Genomic DNA, 17,940 nt, shown 5'->3' with positions numbered 1-17,940 from the left:
CCTGTGGGTTTACAAGCGTTGGTGGTATAGTGGTGAGCATAGCTGCATTCCAAGCAGTTGACCCGGGTTCGATTCCCGGCCAACGCATTTGGTGATGCTTTTATTCTGTTTAAGGCTCATGGTTTTCGTTTGTTCTTCACACAATTTAGCAATACTGAAAATTAAAATAACAATAATGAAGAGAAAGTTTCTCTGCTTCTATTCAACTGTCTTACCTTAACTATATGCCGCGTTACAGTTGTTGATAAAAGCTTAGTAGGGTAACTGCGCATTATAAGAAAAATGCCAGGGTGCTGTTTTTGTAACACATTAGCACAGTTTATGAGCAAAAGCACACATTTTCAGTGTGGGGGTAGGCATTGGTGGTATAGTGGCAAGAATAGTTGCTTCCCAAGCAATTGACCCGGGTTTGATTCCCGGCCAATGCAGGCCATATAGGTTTCTTTTTTTGCAACATGTTACTTTTTACTAAAAAGAATAAACAAATATGGTGTTGAGGCAGAAAACGTAAAATTCCCTGTGGGTTTACAAGCATTGGTGGTATAGTGGTGAGCATAGCTGCATTCCAAGCAGTTGACCCGGGTTCGATTCCCGGTCAACGCATTTGGTGATGCTTTTATTCTGTTTAAGGCTCATGGTTTTCGTTTGTTCTTCACACAATTTAGCAATACTGAAAATTAAAATAACAATAATGAAGAGAAAGTTTCTCTGCTTCTATTCAACTGTCTTACCTTAACTATATGCCGCGTTACAGTTGTTGATAAAAGCTTAGTAGGGTTACTGCGCATTATAAGAAAAATGCCAGGGTGCTGTTTTTGTAACACATTAGCACAGTTTATGAGCAAAAGCACACATTTTCAGTGTGGGGGTAGGCATTGGTGGTATAGTGGCAAGAATAGTTGCTTCCCAAGCAATTGACCCGGGTTTGATTCCCAGCCAATGCAGGCCATATAGGTTTCTTTTTTTGCAACATGTTACTTTTTACTAAAAAGAATGAAAAAATATGGTGCTGAGGCATAAAACGTAAAAAACCGTGTGCGTGTTCAAGCGTTGGTGGTATAGTGGTGAGCATAGCTGCCTTCCAAGCAGTTGACCCGGGTTCGATTCCCGGCCAACGCATTTGGTGATGCTTTTATTCTGTTTAAGGCTCATGGTTTTCGTTTGTTCTTCACACAATTTAGCAATACTGAAAATTAAAATAACAATAATGAAGAGAAAGTTTCTCTGCTTCTATTCAACTGTCTTACCTTAACTATATGCCGCGTTACAGTTGTTGATAAAAGCTTAGTAGGGTTACTGCGCATTATAAGAAAAATGCCAGGGTGCTGTTTTTGTAACACATTAGCACAGTTTATGAGCAAAAGCACACATTTTCAGTGTGGGGGTAGGCATTGGTGGTATAGTGGCAAGAATAGTTGCTTCCCAAGCAATTGACCCGGGTTTGATTCCCGGCCAATGCAGGCCATATAGGTTTCTTTTTTTGCAACATGTTACTTTTTACTAAAAAGAATAAACAAATATGGTGTTGAGGCAGAAAACGTAAAATTCCCTGTGGGTTTACAAGCGTTGGTGGTATAGTGGTGAGCATAGCTGCATTCCAAGCAGTTGACCCGGGTTCGATTCCCGGCCAACGCATTTGGTGATGCTTTTATTCTGTTTAAGGCTCATGGTTTTCGTTTGTTCTTCACACAATTTAGCAATACTGAAAATTAAAATAACAATAATGAAGAGAAAGTTTCTCTGCTTCTATTCAACTGTCTTACCTTAACTATATGCCGCGTTACAGTTGTTGATAAAAGCTTAGTAGGGTTACTGCGCATTATAAGAAAAATGCCAGGGTGCTGTTTTTGTAACACATTAGCACAGTTGATGAGCAAAAGCACACATTTTCAGTGTGGGGGTAGGCATTGGTGGTATAGTGGCGAGAATAGTTGCTTCCCAAGCAATTGACCCGGGTTCGATTCCCGGCCAATGCAGGCAATATAGGTTTCTTTTTTTGCAACATGTTACTTTTTACTAAAAAGAATGAAAAAATATGGTGCTGAGGCATAAAACGTAAAAAACCGTGTGCGTGTTCAAGCGTTGGTGGTATAGTGGTGAGCATAGCTGCCTTCCAAGCAGTTGACCCGGGTTCGATTCCCGGCCAACGCATTTGGTGATGCTTTTATTCTGTTTAAGGCTCATGGTTTTCGTTTGTTCTTCACACAATTTAGCAATACTGAAAATTAAAATAACAATAATGAAGAGAAAGTTTCTCTGCTTCTATTCAACTGTCTTACCTTAACTATATGCCGCGTTTCAGTTGTTGATAAAAGCTTAGTAGGGTTACTGCGCATTATAAGAAAAATGCCAGGGTGCTGTTTTTGTAACACATTAGCACAGTTTATGAGCAAAAGCACACATTTTCAGTGTGGGGGTAGGCATTGGTGGTATAGTGGCAAGAATAGTTGCTTCCCAAGCAATTGACCCGGGTTTGATTCCCGGCCAATGCAGGCCATATAGGTTTCTTTTTTTGCAACATGTTACTTTTTACTAAAAAGAATAAACAAATATGGTGTTGAGGCAGAAAACGTAAAATTCCCTGTGGGTTTACAAGCATTGGTGGTATAGTGGTGAGCATAGCTGCATTCCAAGCAGTTGACCCGGGTTTGATTCCCGGTCAACGCATTTGGTGATGCTTTTATTCTGTTTAAGGCTCATGGTTTTCGTTTGTTCTTCACACAATTTAGCAATACTGAAAATTAAAATAACAATAATGAAGAGAAAGTTTCTCTGCTTCTATTCAACTGTCTTACCTTAACTATATGCCGCGTTACAGTTGTTGATAAAAGCTTAGTAGGGTTACTGCGCATTATAAGAAAAATGCCAGGGTGCTGTTTTTGTAACACATTAGCACAGTTTATGAGCAAAAGCACACATTTTCAGTGTGGGGGTAGGCATTGGTGGTATAGTGGCGAGAATAGTTGCTTCCCAAGCAATTGACCCGGGTTCGATTCCCGGCCAATGCAGGCGATATAGGTTTCTTTTTTTGCAACATGTTACTTTTTACTAAAAAGAATGAAAAAATATGGTGCTGAGGCATAAAACGTAAAAAACCGTGTGCGTGTTCAAGCGTTGGTGGTATAGTGGTGAGCATAGCTGCCTTCCAAGCAGTTGACCCGGGTTCGATTCCCGGCCAACGCATTTGGTGATGCTTTTATTCTGTTTAAGGCTCATGGTTTTCGTTTGTTCTTCACACAATTTAGCAATACTGAAAATTAAAATAACAATAATGAAGAGAAAGTTTCTCTGCTTCTATTCAACTGTCTTACCTTAACTATATGCCGCGTTACAGTTGTTGATAAAAGCTTAGTAGGGTTACTGCGCATTATAAGAAAAATGCCAGGGTGCTGTTTTTGTAACACATTAGCACAGTTTATGAGCAAAAGCACACATTTTCAGTGTGGGGGTAGGCATTGGTGGTATAGTGGCAAGAATAGTTGCTTCCCAAGCAATTGACCCGGGTTTGATTCCCGGCCAATGCAGGCCATATAGGTTTCTTTTTTTGCAACATGTTACTTTTTACTAAAAAGAATAAACAAATATGGTGTTGAGGCAGAAAACGTAAAATTCCCTGTGAGTTTACAAGCGTTGGTGGTATAGTGGTGAGCATAGCTGCATTCCAAGCAGTTGACCCGGGTTCGATTCCCGGCCAACGCATTTGGTGATGCTTTTATTCTGTTTAAGGCTCATGGTTTTCGTTTGTTCTTCACACAATTTAGCAATACTGAAAATTAAAATAACAATAATGGAGAGAAAGTTTCTCTGCTTCTATTCAACTGTCTTACCTTAACTATATGCCGCGTTACAGTTGTTGATAAAAGCTTAGTAGGGTTACTGCGCATTATAAGAAAAATGCCAGGGTGCTGTTTTTGTAACACATTAGCACAGTTGATGAGCAAAAGCACACATTTTCAGTGTGGGGGTAGGCATTGGTGGTATAGTGGCGAGAATAGTTGCTTCCCAAGCAATTGACCCGGGTTCGATTCCCGGCCAATGCAGGCGATATAGGTTTCTTTTTTTGCAACATGTTACTTTTTACTAAAAAGAATGAAAAAATATGGTGCTGAGGCATAAAACGTAAAAAACCGTGTGCGTGTTCAAGCGTTGGTGGTATAGTGGTGAGCATAGCTGCCTTCCAAGCAGTTGACCCGGGTTCGATTCCCGGCCAACGCATTTGGTCATGCTTTTATTCTGTTTAAGGCTCATGGTTTTCGTTTGTTCTTCACACAATTTAGCAATACTGAAAATTAAAATAACAATAATGAAGAGAAAGTTTCTCTGCTTCTATTCAACTGTCTTACCTTAACTATATGCCGCGTTACAGTTGTTGATAAAAGCTTAGTAGGGTTACTGCGCATTATAAGAAAAATGCCAGGGTGCTGTTTTTGTAACACATTAGCACAGTTTATGAGCAAAAGCACACATTTTCAGTGTGGGGGTAGGCATTGGTGGTATAGTGGCAAGAATAGTTGCTTCCCAAGCAATTGACCCGGGTTTGATTCCCGGCCAATGCAGGCCATATAGGTTTCTTTTTTTGCAACATGTTACTTTTTACTAAAAAGAATAAACAAATATGGTGTTGAGGCAGAAAACGTAAAATTCCCTGTGGGTTTACAAGCGTTGGTGGTATAGTGGTGAGCATAGCTGCATTCCAAGCAGTTGACCCGGGTTCGATTCCCGGCCAACGCATTTGGTGATGCTTTTATTCTGTTTAAGGCTCATGGTTTTCGTTTGTTCTTCACACAATTTAGCAATACTGAAAATTAAAATAACAATAATGAAGAGAAAGTTTCTCTGCTTCTATTCAACTGTCTTACCTTAACTATATGCCGCGTTACAGTTGTTGATAAAAGCTTAGTAGGGTTACTGCGCATTATAAGAAAAATGCCAGGGTGCTGTTTTTGTAACACATTAGCACAGTTGATGAGCAAAAGCACACATTTTCAGTGTGGGGGTAGGCATTGGTGGTATAGTGGCGAGAATAGTTGCTTCCCAAGCAATTGATCCGGGTTCGATTCCCGGCCAATGCAGGCCATATAGGTTTCTTTTTTTGCAACATGTTACTTTTTACTAAAAAGAATGAAAAAATATGGTGCTGAGGCATAAAACGTAAAAAACCGTGTGCGTGTTCAAGCGTTGGTGGTATAGTGGTGAGCATAGCTGCCTTCCAAGCAGTTGACCCGGGTTCAATTCCCGGCCAACGCATTTGGTGATGCTTTTATTCTGTTTAAGGCTCATGGTTTTCGTTTGTTCTTCACACAATTTAGCAATACTGAAAATTAAAATAACAATAATGAAGAGAAAGTTTCTCTGCTTCTATTCAACTGTCTTACCTTAACTATATGCCGCGTTACAGTTGTTGATAAAAGCTTAGTAGGGTTACTGCGCATTATAAGAAAAATGCCAGGGTGCTGTTTTTGTAACACATTAGCACAGTTTATGAGCAAAAGCATACATTTTCAGTGTGGGGGTAGGCATTGGTGGTATAGTGGCAAGAATAGTTGCTTCCCAAGCAATTGACCCGGGTTTGATCCCGGCCAATGCAGGCCATATAGGTTTCTTTTTTTGCAACATGTTACTTTTTACTAAAAAGAATAAACAAATATGGTGTTGAGGCAGAAAATGTAAAATTCCCTGTGAGTTTACAAGCGTTGGTGTTATAGTGGTGAGCATAGCTGCATTCCAAGCAGTTGACCCGGGTTCGATTCCCGGCCAACGCATTTGGTGATGCTTTTATTCTGTTTAAGGCTCATGGTTTTCGTTTGTTCTTCACACAATTTAGCAATACTGAAAATTAAAATAACAATAATGAAGAGAAAGTTTCTCTGCTTCTATTCAACTGTCTTACCTTAACTATATGCCGCGTTACAGTTGTTGATAAAAGCTTAGTAGGGTTACTGCGCATTATAAGAAAAATGCCAGGGTGCTGTTTTTGTAACACATTAGCACAGTTGATGAGCAAAAGCACACATTTTCAGTGTGGGGGTAGGCATTGGTGGTATAGTGGCGAGAATAGTTGCTTCCCAAGCAATTGACCCGGGTTCGATTCCCGGCCAATGCAGGCGATATAGGTTTCTTTTTTTGCAACATGTTACTTTTTACTAAAAAGAATGAAAAAATATGGTGCTGAGGCATAAAACGTAAAAAACCGTGTGCGTATTCAAGCGTTGGTGGTATAGTGGTGAGCATAGCTGCCTTCCAAGCAGTTGACCCGGGTTCGATTCCCGGCCAACGCATTTGGTGATGCTTTTATTCTGTTTAAGGCTCATGGTTTTCGTTTGTTCTTCACACAATTTAGCAATACTGAAAATTAAAATAACAATAATGAAGAGAAAGTTTCTCTGCTTCTATTCAACCGTCTTACCTTAACTATATGCCGCGTTACAGTTGTTGATAAAAGCTTAGTAGGGTTACTGCGCATTATAAGAAAAATGCCAGGGTGCTGTTTTTGTAACACATTAGCACAGTTTATGAGCAAAAGCACACATTTTCAGTGTGGGGGTAGGCATTGGTGGTATAGTGGCAAGAATAGTTGCTTCCCAAGCAATTGACCCGGGTTTGATTCCCGGCCAATGCAGGCCATATAGGTTTCTTTTTTTGCAACATGTTACTTTTTACTAAAAAGAATAAACAAATATGGTGTTGAGGCAGAAAACGTAAAATTCCCTGTGGGTTTACAAGCGTTGGTGGTATAGTGGTGAGCATAGCTGCATTCCAAGCAGTTGACCCGGGTTAGATTCCCGGTCAACGCATTTGGTGATGCTTTTATTCTGTTTAAGGCTCATGGTTTTCGTTTGTTCTTCACACAATTTAGCAATACTGAAAATTAAAATAACAATAATGAAGAGAAAGTTTCTCTGCTTCTATTCAACTGTCTTACCTTAACTATATGCCGCGTTACAGTTGTTGATAAAAGCTTAGTAGGGTTACTGCGCATTATAAGAAAAATGCCAGGGTGCTGTTTTTGTAACACATTAGCACAGTTGATGAGCAAAAGCACACATTTTCAGTGTGGGGGTAGGCATTGGTGGTATAGTGGCGAGAATAGTTGCTTCCCAAGCAATTGACCCGGGTTCGATTCCCGGCCAATGCAGGCGATATAGGTTTCTTTTTTTGCAACATGTTACTTTTTACTAAAAAGAATGAAAAAATATGGTGCTGAGGCATAAAACGTAAGAAACCGTGTGCGTGTTCAAGCGTTGGTGGTATAGTGGTGAGCATAGCTGCCTTCCAAGCAGTTGACCCGGGTTCGATTCCCGGCCAACGCATTTGGTGATGCTTTTATTCTGTTTAAGGCTCATGGTTTTCGTTTGTTCTTCACACAATTTAGCAATACTGAAAATTAAAATAACAATAATGAAGAGAAAGTTTCTCTGCTTCTATTCAACTGTCTTACCTTAACTATATGCCGCGTTACAGTTGTTGATAAAAGCTTAGTAGGGTTACTGCGCATTATAAGAAAAATGCCAGGGTGCTGTTTTTGTAACACATTAGCACAGTTTATGAGCAAAAGCACACATTTTCAGTGTGGGGGTAGGCATTGGTGGTATAGTGGCAAGAATAGTTGCTTCCCAAGCAATTGACCCGGGTTTGATTCCCGGCCAATGCAGGCCATATAGGTTTCTTTTTTTGCAACATGTTACTTTTTACTAAAAAGAATAAACAAATATGGTGTTGAGGCAGAAAACGTAAAATTCCCTGTGGGTTTACAAGCGTTGGTGGTATAGTGGTGAGCATAGCTGCATTCCAAGCAGTTGACCCGGGTTAGATTCCCGGTCAACGCATTTGGTGATGCTTTTATTCTGTTTAAGGCTCATGGTTTTCGTTTGTTCTTCACACAATTTAGCAATACTGAAAATTAAAATAACAATAATGAAGAGAAAGTTTCTCTGCTTCTATTCAACTGTCTTACCTTAACTATATGCCGCGTTACAGTTGTTGATAAAAGCTTAGTAGGGTTACTGCGCATTATAAGAAAAATGCCAGGGTGCTGTTTTTATAACACATTAGCACAGTTTATGAGCAAAAGCACACATTTTCAGTGTGGGGGTAGGCATTGGTGGTATAGTGGCGAGAATAGTTGCTTCCCAAGCAATTGACCCGGGTTCGATTCCCGGCCAATGCAGGCGATATAGGTTTCTTTTTTTGCAACATGTTACTTTTTACTAAAAAGAATGAAAAAATATGGTGCTGAGGCATAAAACGTAAAAAACCGTGTGCGTGTTCAAGCGTTGGTGGTATAGTGGTGAGCATAGCTGCCTTCCAAGCAGTTGACCCGGGTTCGATTCCCGGCCAACGCATTTGGTGATGCTTTTATTCTGTTTAAGGCTCATGGTTTTCGTTTGTTCTTCACACAATTTAGCAATACTGAAAATTAAAATAACAATAATGAAGAGAAAGTTTCTCTGCTTCTTTTCAACTGTCTTACCTTAACTATATGCCGCGTTACAGTTGTTGATAAAAGCTTAGTAGGGTTACTGCGCATTATAAGAAAAATGCCAGGGTGCTGTTTTTGTAACACATTAGCACAGTTTATGAGCAAAAGCACACATTTTCAGTGTGGGGGTAGGCATTGGTGGTATAGTGGGAAGAATAGTTGCTTCCCAAGCAATTGACCCGGGTTTGATTCCCGGCCAATGCAGGCCATATAGGTTTCTTTTTTTGCAACATGTTACTTTTTACTAAAAAGAATGAAAAAATATGGTGCTGAGGCATAAAACGTAAAAAACCATGTGCGTGTTCAAGCGTTGGTGGTATAGTGGTGAGCATAGCTGCCTTCCAAGCAGTTGACCCGGGTTCGATTCCCGGCCAACGCATTTGGTGATGCTTTTATTCTGTTTAAGGCTCATGGTTTTCGTTTGTTCTTCACACAATTTAGCAATACTGAAAATTAAAATAACAATAATGAAGAGAAAGTTTCTCTGCTTCTATTCAACTGTCTTACCTTAACTATATGCCGCGTTACAGTTGTTGATAAAAGCTTAGTAGGGTTACTGCGCATTATAAGAAAAATGCCAGGGTGCTGTTTTTGTAACACATTAGCACAGTGTATGAGCAAAAGCACACATTTTCAGTGTGGGGGTAGGCATTGGTGGTATAGTGGCAAGAATAGTTGCTTCCCAAGCAATTGACCCGGGTTTGATTCCCGGCCAATGCAGGCCATATAGGTTTCTTTTTTTGCAACATGTTACTTTTTACTAAAAAGAATAAACAAATATGGTGTTGAGGCAGAAAACGTAAAATTCCCTGTGGGTTTACAAGCGTTGGTGGTATAGTGGTGAGCATAGCTGCATTCCAAGCAGTTGACCCGGGTTCGATTCCCGGCCAATGCAGGCCATATAGGTTTCTTTTTTTGCAACATGTTACTTTTTACTAAAAAGAATGAAAAAATATGGTGCTGAGGCATAAAACGTAAAAAACCGTGTGCGTGTTCAAGCGTTGGTGGTATAGTGGTGAGCATAGCTGCCTTCCAAGCAGTTGACCCGGGTTCGATTCCCGGCCAACGCATTTGGTGATGCTTTTATTCTGTTTAAGGCTCATGGTTTTCGTTTGTTCTTCACACAATTTAGCAATACTGAAAATTAAAATAACAATAATGAAGAGAAAGTTTCTCTGCTTCTATTCAACTGTCTTACCTTAACTATATGCCGCGTTACAGTTGTTGATAAAAGCTTAGTAGGGTTACTGCGCATTATAAGAAAAATGCCAGGGTGCTGTTTTTGTAACACATTAGCACAGTTTATGAGCAAAAGCACACATTTTCAGTGTGGGGGTAGGCATTGGTGGTATAGTGGCAAGAATAGTTGCTTCCCAAGCAATTGACCCGGGTTTGATTCCCGGCCAATGCAGGCCATATAGGTTTCTTTTTTTGCAACATGTTACTTTTTACTAAAAAGAATAAACAAATATGGTGTTGAGGCAGAAAACGTAAAATTCCCTGTGGGTTTACAAGCGTTGGTGGTATAGTGGTGAGCATAGCTGCATTCCAAGCAGTTGACCCGGGTTCGATTCCCGGCCAACGCATTTGGTGATGCTTTTATTCTGTTTAAGGCTCATGGTTTTCGTTTGTTCTTCACACAATTTAGCAATACTGAAAATTAAAATAACAATAATGAAGAGAAAGTTTCTCTGCTTCTTTTCAACTGTCTTACCTTAACTATATGCCGCGTTACAGTTGTTGATAAAAGCTTAGTAGGGTTACTGCGCATTATAAGAAAAATGCCAGGGTGCTGTTTTTGTAACACATTAGCACAGTTTATGAGCAAAAGCACACATTTTCAGTGTGGGGGTAGGCATTGGTGGTATAGTGGCAAGAATAGTTGCTTCCCAAGCAATTGACCCGGGTTTGATTCCCGGCCAATGCAGGCCATATAGGTTTCTTTTTTTGCAACATGTTACTTTTTACTAAAAAGAATGAAAAAATATGGTGCTGAGGCATAAAACGTAAAAAACCGTGTGCGTGTTCAAGCGTTGGTGGTATAGTGGTGAGCATAGCTGCTTTCCAAGCAGTTGACCCGGGTTCGATTCCCGGCCAACGCATTTGGTGATGCTTTTATTCTGTTTAAGGCTCATGGTTTTCGTTTGTTCTTCACACAATTTAGCAATACTGAAAATTAAAATAACAATAATGAAGAGAAAGTTTCTCTGCTTCTATTCAACTGTCTTACCTTAACTATATGCCGCGTTACAGTTGTTGATAAAAGCTTAGTAGGGTTACTGCGCATTATAAGAAAAATGCCAGGGTGCTGTTTTTGTAACACATTAGCACAGTTTATGAGCAAAAGCACACATTTTCAGTGTGGGGGTAGGCATTGGTGGTATAGTGGCAAGAATAGTTGCTTCCCAAGCAATTGACCCGGGTTTGATTCCCGGCCAATGCAGGCCATATAGGTTTCTTTTTTTGCAACATGTTACTTTTTACTAAAAAGAATAAACAAATATGGTGTTGAGGCAGAAAACGTAAAATTCCCTGTGGGTTTACAAGCGTTGGTGGTATAGTGGTGAGCATAGCTGCATTCCAAGCAGTTGACCCGGGTTCGATTCCCGGCCAACGCATTTGGTGATGCTTTTATTCTGTTTAAGGCTCATGGTTTTCGTTTGTCCTTCACACAATTTAGCAATACTGAAAATTAAAATAACAATAATGAAGAGAAAGTTTCTCTGCTTCTATTCAACTGTCTTACCTTAACTATATGCCGCGTTACAGTTGTTGATAAAAGCTTAGTAGGGTTACTGCGCATTATAAGAAAAATGCCAGGGTGCTGTTTTTGTAACACATTAGCACAGTTGATGAGCAAAAGCACACATTTTCAGTGTGGGGGTAGGCATTGGTGGTATAGTGGCGAGAATAGTTGCTTCCCAAGCAATTGACCCGGGTTCGATTCCCGGCCAATGCAGGCGATATAGGTTTCTTTTTTTGCAACATGTTACTTTTTACTAAAAAGAATGAAAAAATATGGTGCTGAGGCATAAAACGTAAAAAAACGTGTGCGTGTTCAAGCGTTGGTGGTATAGTGGTGAGCATAGCTGCCTTCCAAGCAGTTGATCCGGGTTCGATTCCCGGCCAACGCATTTGGTGATGCTTTTATTCTGTTTAAGGCTCATGGTTTTCGTTTGTTCTTCACACAATTTAGCAATACTGAAAATTAAAATAACAATAATGAAGAGAAAGTTTCTCTGCTTCTATTCAACTGTCTTAACTTAACTATATGCCGCGTTACAGTTGTTGATAAAAGCTTAGTAGGGTTACTGCGCATTATAAGAAAAATGCCAGGGTGCTTTTTTTGTAACACATTAGCACAGTTTATGAGCAAAAGCACACATTTTCAGTGTGGGGGTAGGCATTGGTGGTATAGTGGCAAGAATAGTTGCTTCCCAAGCAATTGACCCGGGTTTGATTCCCGGCCAATGCAGGCCATATAGGTTTCTTTTTTTGCAACATGTTACTTTTTACTAAAAAGAATAAACAAATATGGTGTTGAGGCAGAAAACGTAAAATTCCCTGTGGGTTTACAAGCGTTGGTGGTATAGTGGTGAGCATAGCTGCATTCCAAGCAGTTGACCCGGGTTCGATTCCCGGTCAACGCATTTGGTGATGCTTTTATTCTGTTTAAGGCTCATGGTTTTCGTTTGTTCTTCACACAATTTAGCAATACTGAAAATTAAAATAACAATAATGAAGAGAAAGTTTCTCTGCTTCTATTCAACTGTCTTACCTTAACTATATGCCGCGTTACAGTTGTTGATAAAAGCTTAGTAGGGTTACTGCGCATTATAAGAAAAATGCCAGGGTGCTGTTTTTGTAACACATTAGCACAGTTTATGAGCAAAAGCACACATTTTCAGTGTGGGGGTAGGCATTGGTGGTATAGTGGCGAGAATAGTTGCTTCCCAAGCAATTGACCCGAGTTAGATTCCCGGCCAATGCAGGCGATATAGGTTTCTTTTTTTGCAACATGTTACTTTTTACTAAAAAGAATGAAAAAATATGGTGCTGAGGCATAAAACGTAAAAAACCGTATGCGTGTTCAAGCGTTGGTGGTATAGTGGTTAGCATAGCTGCCTTCCAAGCAGTTGACCCGGGTTCGATTCCCGGCCAACGCATTTGGTGATGCTTTTATTCTGTTTAAGGCTCATGGTTTTCGTTTGTTCTTCACACAATTTAGCAATACTGAAAATTAAAATAACAATAATGAAGAGAAAGTTTCTCTGCTTCTATTCAACTGTCTTACCTTAACTATATGCCGCGTTACAGTTGTTGATAAAAGCTTAGTAGGGTTACTGCGCATTATAAGAAAAATGCCAGGGTGCTGTTTTTGTAACACATTAGCACAGTTTATGAGCAAAAGCACACATTTTCAGTGTGGGGGTAGGCATTGGTGGTATAGTGGCAAGAATAGTTGCTTCCCAAGCAATTGACCCGGGTTTGATTCCCGGCCAATGCAGCCCATATAGGTTTCTTTTTTTGCAACATGTTACTTTTTACTAAAAAGAATAAACAAATATGGTGTTGAGGCAGAAAACGTAAAATTCCCTGTGAGTTTACAAGCGTTGGTGGTATAGTGGTGAGCATAGCTGCATTCCAAGCAGTTGACCCGGGTTCGATTCCCGGTCAACGCATTTGGTGATGCTTTTATTCTGTTTAAGGCTCATGGTTTTCGTTTGTTCATCACACAATTTAGCAATACTGAAAATTAAAATAACAATAATGAAGAGAAAGTTTCTCTGCTTCTATTCAACTGTCTTACCTTAACTATATGCTGCGTTACAGTTGTTGATAAAAGCTTAGTAGGGTTACTGCGCATTATAAGAAAAATTCCAGGGTGCTGTTTTTGTAACACATTAGCACAGTTGATGAGCAAAAGCACACATTTTCAGTGTGGGGGTAGGCATTGGTGGTATAGTGGCGAGAATAGTTGCTTCCCAAGCAATTGACCCGGGTTCGATTCCCGGCCAATGCAGGCGATATAGGTTTCTTTTTTTGCAACATGTTACTTTTTACTAAAAAGAATGAAAAAATATGGTGCTAAGGCATAAAACGTAAAAAACCGTGTGCGTGTTTAAGCGTTGGTGGTATAGTGGTGAGCATAGCTGCCGTCCAAGCAGTTGACCCGGGTTCGATTCCCGGCCAACGCATTTGGTCATGCTTTTATTCTGTTTAAGGCTCATGGTTTTCGTTTGTTCTTCACACAATTTAGCAATACTGAAAATTAAAATAACAATAATGAAGAGAAAGTTTCTCTGCTTCTATTCAACTGTCTTACCTTAACTATATGCCGCGTTACAGTTGTTGATAAAAGCTTAGTAGGGTTACTGCGCATTATAAGAAAAATGCCAGGGTGCTGTTTTTGTAACACATTAGCACAGTTTATGAGCAAAAGCACACATTTTCAGTGTGGGGGTAGGCATTGGTGGTATAGTGGCAAGAATAGTTGCTTCCCAAGCAATTGACCCGGGTTTGATTCCCGGCCAATGCAGGCCATATAGGTTTCTTTTTTTGCAACATGTTACTTTTTACTAAAAAGAATAAACAAATATGGTGTTGAGGCAGAAAACGTAAAATTCCCTGTGGGTTTACAAGCGTTGGTGGTATAGTGGTGAGCATAGCTGCATTCCAAGCAGTTGACCCGGGTTCGATTCCCGGCCAACGCATTTGGTGATGCTTTTATTCTGTTTAAGGCTCATGGTTTTCGTTTGTTCTTCACACAATTTAGCAATACTGAAAATTAAAATAACAATAATGAAGAGAAAGTTTCTCTGCTTCTATTCAACTGTCTTACCTTAACTATATGCCGCGTTACAGTTGTTGATAAAAGCTTAGTAGGGTTACTGCGCATTATAAGAAAAATGCCAGGGTGCTGTTTTTGTAACACATTAGCACAGTTGATGAGCAAAAGCACACATTTTCAGTGTGGGGGTAGGCATTGGTGGTATAGTGGCGAGAATAGTTGCTTCCCAAGCAATTGATCCGGGTTCGATTCCCGGCCAATGCAGGCCATATAGGTTTCTTTTTTTGCAACATGTTACTTTTTACTAAAAAGAATGAAAAAATATGGTGCTGAGGCATAAAACGTAAAAAACCGTGTGCGTGTTCAAGCGTTGGTGGTATAGTGGTGAGCATAGCTGCCTTCCAAGCAGTTGACCCGGGTTCGATTCCCGGCCAACGCATTTGGTGATGCTTTTATTCTGTTTAAGGCTCATGGTTTTCGTTTGTTCTTCACACAATTTAGCAATACTGAAAATTAAAATAACAATAATGAAGAGAAAGTTTCTCTGCTTCTTTTCAACTGTCTTACCTTAACTATATGCCGCGTTACAGTTGTTGATAAAAGCTTAGTAGGGTTACTGCGCATTATAAGAAAAATGCCAGGGTGCTGTTTTTGTAACACATTAGCACAGTTTATGAGCAAAAGCACACATTTTCAGTGTGGGGGTAGGCATTGGTGGTATAGTGGCAAGAATAGTTGCTTCCCAAGCAATTGACCCGGGTTTGATTCCCGGCCAATGCAGGCCATATAGGTTTCTTTTTTTGCAACATGTTACTTTTTACTAAAAAGAATGAAAAAATATGGTGCTGAGGCATAAAACGTAAAAAACCATGTGCGTGTTCAAGCGTTGGTGGTATAGTGGTGAGCATAGCTGCCTTCCAAGCAGTTGACCCGGGTTCGATTCCCGGCCAACGCATTTGGTGATGCTTTTATTCTGTTTAAGGCTCATGGTTTTCGTTTGTTCTTCACACAATTTAGCAATACTGAAAATTAAAATAACAATAATGAAGAGAAAGTTTCTCTGCTTCTATTCAACTGTCTTACCTTAACTATATGCCGCGTTACAGTTGTTGATAAAAGCTTAGTAGGGTTACTGCGCATTATAAGAAAAATGCCAGGGTGCTGTTTTTGTAACACATTAGCACAGTGTATGAGCAAAAGCACACATTTTCAGTGTGGGGGTAGGCATTGGTGGTATAGTGGCAAGAATAGTTGCTTCCCAAGCAATTGACCCGGGTTTGATTCCCGGCCAATGCAGGCCATATAGGTTTCTTTTTTTGCAACATGTTACTTTTTACTAAAAAGAATAAACAAATATGGTGTTGAGGCAGAAAACGTAAAATTCCCTGTGGGTTTACAAGCGTTGGTGGTATAGTGGTGAGCATAGCTGCATTCCAAGCAGTTGACCCGGGTTCGATTCCCGGCCAATGCAGGCCATATAGGTTTCTTTTTTTGCAACATGTTACTTTTTACTAAAAAGAATGAAAAAATATGGTGCTGAGGCATAAAACGTAAAAAACCGTGTGCGTGTTCAAGCGTTGGTGGTATAGTGGTGAGCATAGCTGCCTTCCAAGCAGTTGACCCGGGTTCGATTCCCGGCCAACGCATTTGGTGATGCTTTTATTCTGTTTAAGGCTCATGGTTTTCGTTTGTTCTTCACACAATTTAGCAATACTGAAAATTAAAATAACAATAATGAAGAGAAAGTTTCTCTGCTTCTATTCAACTGTCTTACCTTAACTATATGCCGCGTTACAGTTGTTGATTAAAGCTTAGTAGGGTTACTGCGCATTATAAGAAAAATGCCAGGGTGCTGTTTTTGTAACACATTAGCACAGTTTATGAGCAAAAGCACACATTTTCAGTGTGGGGGTAGGCATTGGTGGTATAGTGGCAAGAATAGTTGCTTCCCAAGCAATTGACCCGGGTTTGATTCCCGGCCAATGCAGGCCATATAGGTTTCTTTTTTTGCAACATGTTACTTTTTACTAAAAAGAATAAACAAATATGGTGTTGAGGCAGAAAACGTAAAATTCCCTGTGGGTTTACAAGCGTTGGTGGTATAGTGGTGAGCATAGCTGCATTCCAAGCAGTTGACCCGGGTTCGATTCCCGGCCAACGCATTTGGTGATGCTTTTATTCTGTTTAAGGCTCATGGTTTTCGTTTGTTCTTCACACAATTTAGCAATACTGAAAATTAAAATAACAATAATGAAGAGAAAGTTTCTCTGCTTCTTTTCAACTGTCTTACCTTAACTATATGCCGCGTTACAGTTGTTGATAAAAGCTTAGTAGGGTTACTGCGCATTATAAGAAAAATGCCAGGGTGCTGTTTTTGTAACACATTAGCACAGTTTATGAGCAAAAGCACACATTTTCAGTGTGGGGGTAGGCATTGGTGGTATAGTGGCAAGAATAGTTGCTTCCCAAGCAATTGACCCGGGTTTGATTCCCGGCCAATGCAGGCCATATAGGTTTCTTTTTTTGCAACATGTTACTTTTTACTAAAAAGAATGAAAAAATATGGTGCTGAGGCATAAAACGTAAAAAACCGTGTGCGTGTTCAAGCGTTGGTGGTATAGTGGTGAGCATAGCTGCTTTCCAAGCAGTTGACCCGGGTTCGATTCCCGGCCAACGCATTTGGTGATGCTTTTATTCTGTTTAAGGCTCATGGTTTTCGTTTGTTCTTCACACAATTTAGCAATACTGAAAATTAAAATAACAATAATGAAGAGAAAGTTTCTCTGCTTCTATTCAACTGTCTTACCTTAACTATATGCCGCGTTACAGTTGTTGATAAAAGCTTAGTAGGGTTACTGCGCATTATAAGAAAAATGCCAGGGTGCTGTTTTTGTAACACATTAGCACAGTTTATGAGCAAAAGCACACATTTTCAGTGTGGGGGTAGGCATTGGTGGTATAGTGGCAAGAATAGTTGCTTCCCAAGCAATTGACCCGGGTTTGATTCCCGGCCAATGCAGGCCATATAGGTTTCTTTTTTTGCAACATGTTACTTTTTACTAAAAAGAATAAACAAATATGGTGTTGAGGCAGAAAACGTAAAATTCCCTGTGGGTTTACAAGCGTTGGTGGTATAGTGGTGAGCATAGCTGCATTCCAAGCAGTTGACCCGGGTTCGATTCCCGGCCAACGCATTTGGTGATGCTTTTATTCTGTTTAAGGCTCATGGTTTTCGTTTGTTCTTCACACAATTTAGCAATACTGAAAATTAAAATAACAATAATGAAGAGAAAGTTTCTCTGCTTCTATTCAACTGTCTTACCTTAACTATATGCCGCGTTACAGTTGTTGATAAAAGCTTAGTAGGGTTACTGCGCATTATAAGAAAAATGCCAGGGTGCTGTTTTTGTAACACATTAGCACAGTTGATGAGCAAAAGCACACATTTTCAGTGTGGGGGTAGGCATTGGTGGTATAGTGGCGAGAATAGTTGCTTCCCAAGCAATTGACCCGGGTTCGATTCCCGGCCAATGCAGGCGATATAGGTTTCTTTTTTTGCAACATGTTACTTTTTACTAAAAAGAATGAAAAAATATGGTGCTGAGGCATAAAACGTAAAAAAACGTGTGCGTGTTCAAGCGTTGGTGGTATAGTGGTGAGCATAGCTGCC

General features: G+C 40.0%; 45 non-coding genes across 45 annotated transcripts; all 45 read left to right on the top strand.

Moving 5' to 3' along the window:
• Window positions 1-356: 356 nt before the first annotated feature.
• Window positions 357-428, top strand: TRNAG-CCC (transfer RNA glycine (anticodon CCC)). Its single transcript has one exon. It is a non-coding gene; the product is annotated as a tRNA-Gly (tRNA).
• A 619-nt stretch (window positions 429-1,047) lies between these two features.
• Window positions 1,048-1,119, top strand: TRNAG-UCC (transfer RNA glycine (anticodon UCC)). The gene has a single exon. It is a non-coding gene; the product is annotated as a tRNA-Gly (tRNA).
• Window positions 1,120-1,388: 269 nt separating this feature from the next.
• On the top strand, window positions 1,389-1,460 carry TRNAG-CCC (transfer RNA glycine (anticodon CCC)). Its single transcript has one exon. It is a non-coding gene; the product is annotated as a tRNA-Gly (tRNA).
• A 444-nt stretch (window positions 1,461-1,904) lies between these two features.
• TRNAG-CCC (transfer RNA glycine (anticodon CCC)) lies at window positions 1,905-1,976 on the top strand. The gene has a single exon. It is a non-coding gene; the product is annotated as a tRNA-Gly (tRNA).
• A 103-nt stretch (window positions 1,977-2,079) lies between these two features.
• Window positions 2,080-2,151, top strand: TRNAG-UCC (transfer RNA glycine (anticodon UCC)). Its single transcript has one exon. It is a non-coding gene; the product is annotated as a tRNA-Gly (tRNA).
• Window positions 2,152-2,420: 269 nt separating this feature from the next.
• TRNAG-CCC (transfer RNA glycine (anticodon CCC)) lies at window positions 2,421-2,492 on the top strand. Its single transcript has one exon. It is a non-coding gene; the product is annotated as a tRNA-Gly (tRNA).
• A 444-nt stretch (window positions 2,493-2,936) lies between these two features.
• Window positions 2,937-3,008, top strand: TRNAG-CCC (transfer RNA glycine (anticodon CCC)). Its single transcript has one exon. It is a non-coding gene; the product is annotated as a tRNA-Gly (tRNA).
• Window positions 3,009-3,111: 103 nt separating this feature from the next.
• On the top strand, window positions 3,112-3,183 carry TRNAG-UCC (transfer RNA glycine (anticodon UCC)). Its single transcript has one exon. It is a non-coding gene; the product is annotated as a tRNA-Gly (tRNA).
• Window positions 3,184-3,452: 269 nt separating this feature from the next.
• Window positions 3,453-3,524, top strand: TRNAG-CCC (transfer RNA glycine (anticodon CCC)). The gene has a single exon. It is a non-coding gene; the product is annotated as a tRNA-Gly (tRNA).
• Window positions 3,525-3,968: 444 nt separating this feature from the next.
• TRNAG-CCC (transfer RNA glycine (anticodon CCC)) lies at window positions 3,969-4,040 on the top strand. The gene has a single exon. It is a non-coding gene; the product is annotated as a tRNA-Gly (tRNA).
• A 103-nt stretch (window positions 4,041-4,143) lies between these two features.
• Window positions 4,144-4,215, top strand: TRNAG-UCC (transfer RNA glycine (anticodon UCC)). The gene has a single exon. It is a non-coding gene; the product is annotated as a tRNA-Gly (tRNA).
• Window positions 4,216-4,484: 269 nt separating this feature from the next.
• TRNAG-CCC (transfer RNA glycine (anticodon CCC)) lies at window positions 4,485-4,556 on the top strand. Its single transcript has one exon. It is a non-coding gene; the product is annotated as a tRNA-Gly (tRNA).
• A 444-nt stretch (window positions 4,557-5,000) lies between these two features.
• Window positions 5,001-5,072, top strand: TRNAG-CCC (transfer RNA glycine (anticodon CCC)). The gene has a single exon. It is a non-coding gene; the product is annotated as a tRNA-Gly (tRNA).
• A 103-nt stretch (window positions 5,073-5,175) lies between these two features.
• On the top strand, window positions 5,176-5,247 carry TRNAG-UCC (transfer RNA glycine (anticodon UCC)). The gene has a single exon. It is a non-coding gene; the product is annotated as a tRNA-Gly (tRNA).
• Window positions 5,248-6,031: 784 nt separating this feature from the next.
• On the top strand, window positions 6,032-6,103 carry TRNAG-CCC (transfer RNA glycine (anticodon CCC)). The gene has a single exon. It is a non-coding gene; the product is annotated as a tRNA-Gly (tRNA).
• A 103-nt stretch (window positions 6,104-6,206) lies between these two features.
• Window positions 6,207-6,278, top strand: TRNAG-UCC (transfer RNA glycine (anticodon UCC)). Its single transcript has one exon. It is a non-coding gene; the product is annotated as a tRNA-Gly (tRNA).
• A 269-nt stretch (window positions 6,279-6,547) lies between these two features.
• TRNAG-CCC (transfer RNA glycine (anticodon CCC)) lies at window positions 6,548-6,619 on the top strand. Its single transcript has one exon. It is a non-coding gene; the product is annotated as a tRNA-Gly (tRNA).
• A 444-nt stretch (window positions 6,620-7,063) lies between these two features.
• Window positions 7,064-7,135, top strand: TRNAG-CCC (transfer RNA glycine (anticodon CCC)). Its single transcript has one exon. It is a non-coding gene; the product is annotated as a tRNA-Gly (tRNA).
• Window positions 7,136-7,238: 103 nt separating this feature from the next.
• TRNAG-UCC (transfer RNA glycine (anticodon UCC)) lies at window positions 7,239-7,310 on the top strand. Its single transcript has one exon. It is a non-coding gene; the product is annotated as a tRNA-Gly (tRNA).
• Window positions 7,311-7,579: 269 nt separating this feature from the next.
• On the top strand, window positions 7,580-7,651 carry TRNAG-CCC (transfer RNA glycine (anticodon CCC)). The gene has a single exon. It is a non-coding gene; the product is annotated as a tRNA-Gly (tRNA).
• A 444-nt stretch (window positions 7,652-8,095) lies between these two features.
• On the top strand, window positions 8,096-8,167 carry TRNAG-CCC (transfer RNA glycine (anticodon CCC)). The gene has a single exon. It is a non-coding gene; the product is annotated as a tRNA-Gly (tRNA).
• Window positions 8,168-8,270: 103 nt separating this feature from the next.
• On the top strand, window positions 8,271-8,342 carry TRNAG-UCC (transfer RNA glycine (anticodon UCC)). The gene has a single exon. It is a non-coding gene; the product is annotated as a tRNA-Gly (tRNA).
• Window positions 8,343-8,611: 269 nt separating this feature from the next.
• On the top strand, window positions 8,612-8,683 carry TRNAG-CCC (transfer RNA glycine (anticodon CCC)). Its single transcript has one exon. It is a non-coding gene; the product is annotated as a tRNA-Gly (tRNA).
• A 103-nt stretch (window positions 8,684-8,786) lies between these two features.
• Window positions 8,787-8,858, top strand: TRNAG-UCC (transfer RNA glycine (anticodon UCC)). The gene has a single exon. It is a non-coding gene; the product is annotated as a tRNA-Gly (tRNA).
• A 269-nt stretch (window positions 8,859-9,127) lies between these two features.
• Window positions 9,128-9,199, top strand: TRNAG-CCC (transfer RNA glycine (anticodon CCC)). The gene has a single exon. It is a non-coding gene; the product is annotated as a tRNA-Gly (tRNA).
• A 278-nt stretch (window positions 9,200-9,477) lies between these two features.
• On the top strand, window positions 9,478-9,549 carry TRNAG-UCC (transfer RNA glycine (anticodon UCC)). The gene has a single exon. It is a non-coding gene; the product is annotated as a tRNA-Gly (tRNA).
• A 269-nt stretch (window positions 9,550-9,818) lies between these two features.
• TRNAG-CCC (transfer RNA glycine (anticodon CCC)) lies at window positions 9,819-9,890 on the top strand. Its single transcript has one exon. It is a non-coding gene; the product is annotated as a tRNA-Gly (tRNA).
• Window positions 9,891-10,334: 444 nt separating this feature from the next.
• Window positions 10,335-10,406, top strand: TRNAG-CCC (transfer RNA glycine (anticodon CCC)). The gene has a single exon. It is a non-coding gene; the product is annotated as a tRNA-Gly (tRNA).
• Window positions 10,407-10,850: 444 nt separating this feature from the next.
• Window positions 10,851-10,922, top strand: TRNAG-CCC (transfer RNA glycine (anticodon CCC)). Its single transcript has one exon. It is a non-coding gene; the product is annotated as a tRNA-Gly (tRNA).
• A 444-nt stretch (window positions 10,923-11,366) lies between these two features.
• On the top strand, window positions 11,367-11,438 carry TRNAG-CCC (transfer RNA glycine (anticodon CCC)). Its single transcript has one exon. It is a non-coding gene; the product is annotated as a tRNA-Gly (tRNA).
• A 444-nt stretch (window positions 11,439-11,882) lies between these two features.
• On the top strand, window positions 11,883-11,954 carry TRNAG-CCC (transfer RNA glycine (anticodon CCC)). The gene has a single exon. It is a non-coding gene; the product is annotated as a tRNA-Gly (tRNA).
• A 619-nt stretch (window positions 11,955-12,573) lies between these two features.
• TRNAG-UCC (transfer RNA glycine (anticodon UCC)) lies at window positions 12,574-12,645 on the top strand. The gene has a single exon. It is a non-coding gene; the product is annotated as a tRNA-Gly (tRNA).
• A 269-nt stretch (window positions 12,646-12,914) lies between these two features.
• Window positions 12,915-12,986, top strand: TRNAG-CCC (transfer RNA glycine (anticodon CCC)). Its single transcript has one exon. It is a non-coding gene; the product is annotated as a tRNA-Gly (tRNA).
• A 444-nt stretch (window positions 12,987-13,430) lies between these two features.
• Window positions 13,431-13,502, top strand: TRNAG-CCC (transfer RNA glycine (anticodon CCC)). The gene has a single exon. It is a non-coding gene; the product is annotated as a tRNA-Gly (tRNA).
• A 444-nt stretch (window positions 13,503-13,946) lies between these two features.
• Window positions 13,947-14,018, top strand: TRNAG-CCC (transfer RNA glycine (anticodon CCC)). Its single transcript has one exon. It is a non-coding gene; the product is annotated as a tRNA-Gly (tRNA).
• Window positions 14,019-14,462: 444 nt separating this feature from the next.
• On the top strand, window positions 14,463-14,534 carry TRNAG-CCC (transfer RNA glycine (anticodon CCC)). The gene has a single exon. It is a non-coding gene; the product is annotated as a tRNA-Gly (tRNA).
• Window positions 14,535-14,637: 103 nt separating this feature from the next.
• TRNAG-UCC (transfer RNA glycine (anticodon UCC)) lies at window positions 14,638-14,709 on the top strand. The gene has a single exon. It is a non-coding gene; the product is annotated as a tRNA-Gly (tRNA).
• Window positions 14,710-14,978: 269 nt separating this feature from the next.
• On the top strand, window positions 14,979-15,050 carry TRNAG-CCC (transfer RNA glycine (anticodon CCC)). Its single transcript has one exon. It is a non-coding gene; the product is annotated as a tRNA-Gly (tRNA).
• A 103-nt stretch (window positions 15,051-15,153) lies between these two features.
• On the top strand, window positions 15,154-15,225 carry TRNAG-UCC (transfer RNA glycine (anticodon UCC)). Its single transcript has one exon. It is a non-coding gene; the product is annotated as a tRNA-Gly (tRNA).
• A 269-nt stretch (window positions 15,226-15,494) lies between these two features.
• TRNAG-CCC (transfer RNA glycine (anticodon CCC)) lies at window positions 15,495-15,566 on the top strand. The gene has a single exon. It is a non-coding gene; the product is annotated as a tRNA-Gly (tRNA).
• A 278-nt stretch (window positions 15,567-15,844) lies between these two features.
• Window positions 15,845-15,916, top strand: TRNAG-UCC (transfer RNA glycine (anticodon UCC)). Its single transcript has one exon. It is a non-coding gene; the product is annotated as a tRNA-Gly (tRNA).
• A 269-nt stretch (window positions 15,917-16,185) lies between these two features.
• TRNAG-CCC (transfer RNA glycine (anticodon CCC)) lies at window positions 16,186-16,257 on the top strand. Its single transcript has one exon. It is a non-coding gene; the product is annotated as a tRNA-Gly (tRNA).
• Window positions 16,258-16,701: 444 nt separating this feature from the next.
• Window positions 16,702-16,773, top strand: TRNAG-CCC (transfer RNA glycine (anticodon CCC)). Its single transcript has one exon. It is a non-coding gene; the product is annotated as a tRNA-Gly (tRNA).
• A 444-nt stretch (window positions 16,774-17,217) lies between these two features.
• TRNAG-CCC (transfer RNA glycine (anticodon CCC)) lies at window positions 17,218-17,289 on the top strand. Its single transcript has one exon. It is a non-coding gene; the product is annotated as a tRNA-Gly (tRNA).
• Window positions 17,290-17,733: 444 nt separating this feature from the next.
• Window positions 17,734-17,805, top strand: TRNAG-CCC (transfer RNA glycine (anticodon CCC)). The gene has a single exon. It is a non-coding gene; the product is annotated as a tRNA-Gly (tRNA).
• The last annotated feature ends 135 nt before the right edge of the window (window positions 17,806-17,940 follow it).

The sequence above is a fragment of the Anomaloglossus baeobatrachus genome, chromosome 3 (genome assembly GCF_048569485.1).
Source record: "Anomaloglossus baeobatrachus isolate aAnoBae1 chromosome 3, aAnoBae1.hap1, whole genome shotgun sequence".
Lineage (NCBI taxonomy): Eukaryota > Metazoa > Chordata > Amphibia > Anura > Aromobatidae > Anomaloglossus > Anomaloglossus baeobatrachus.
This window is presented reverse-complemented; position numbering and strand designations above follow the sequence as displayed.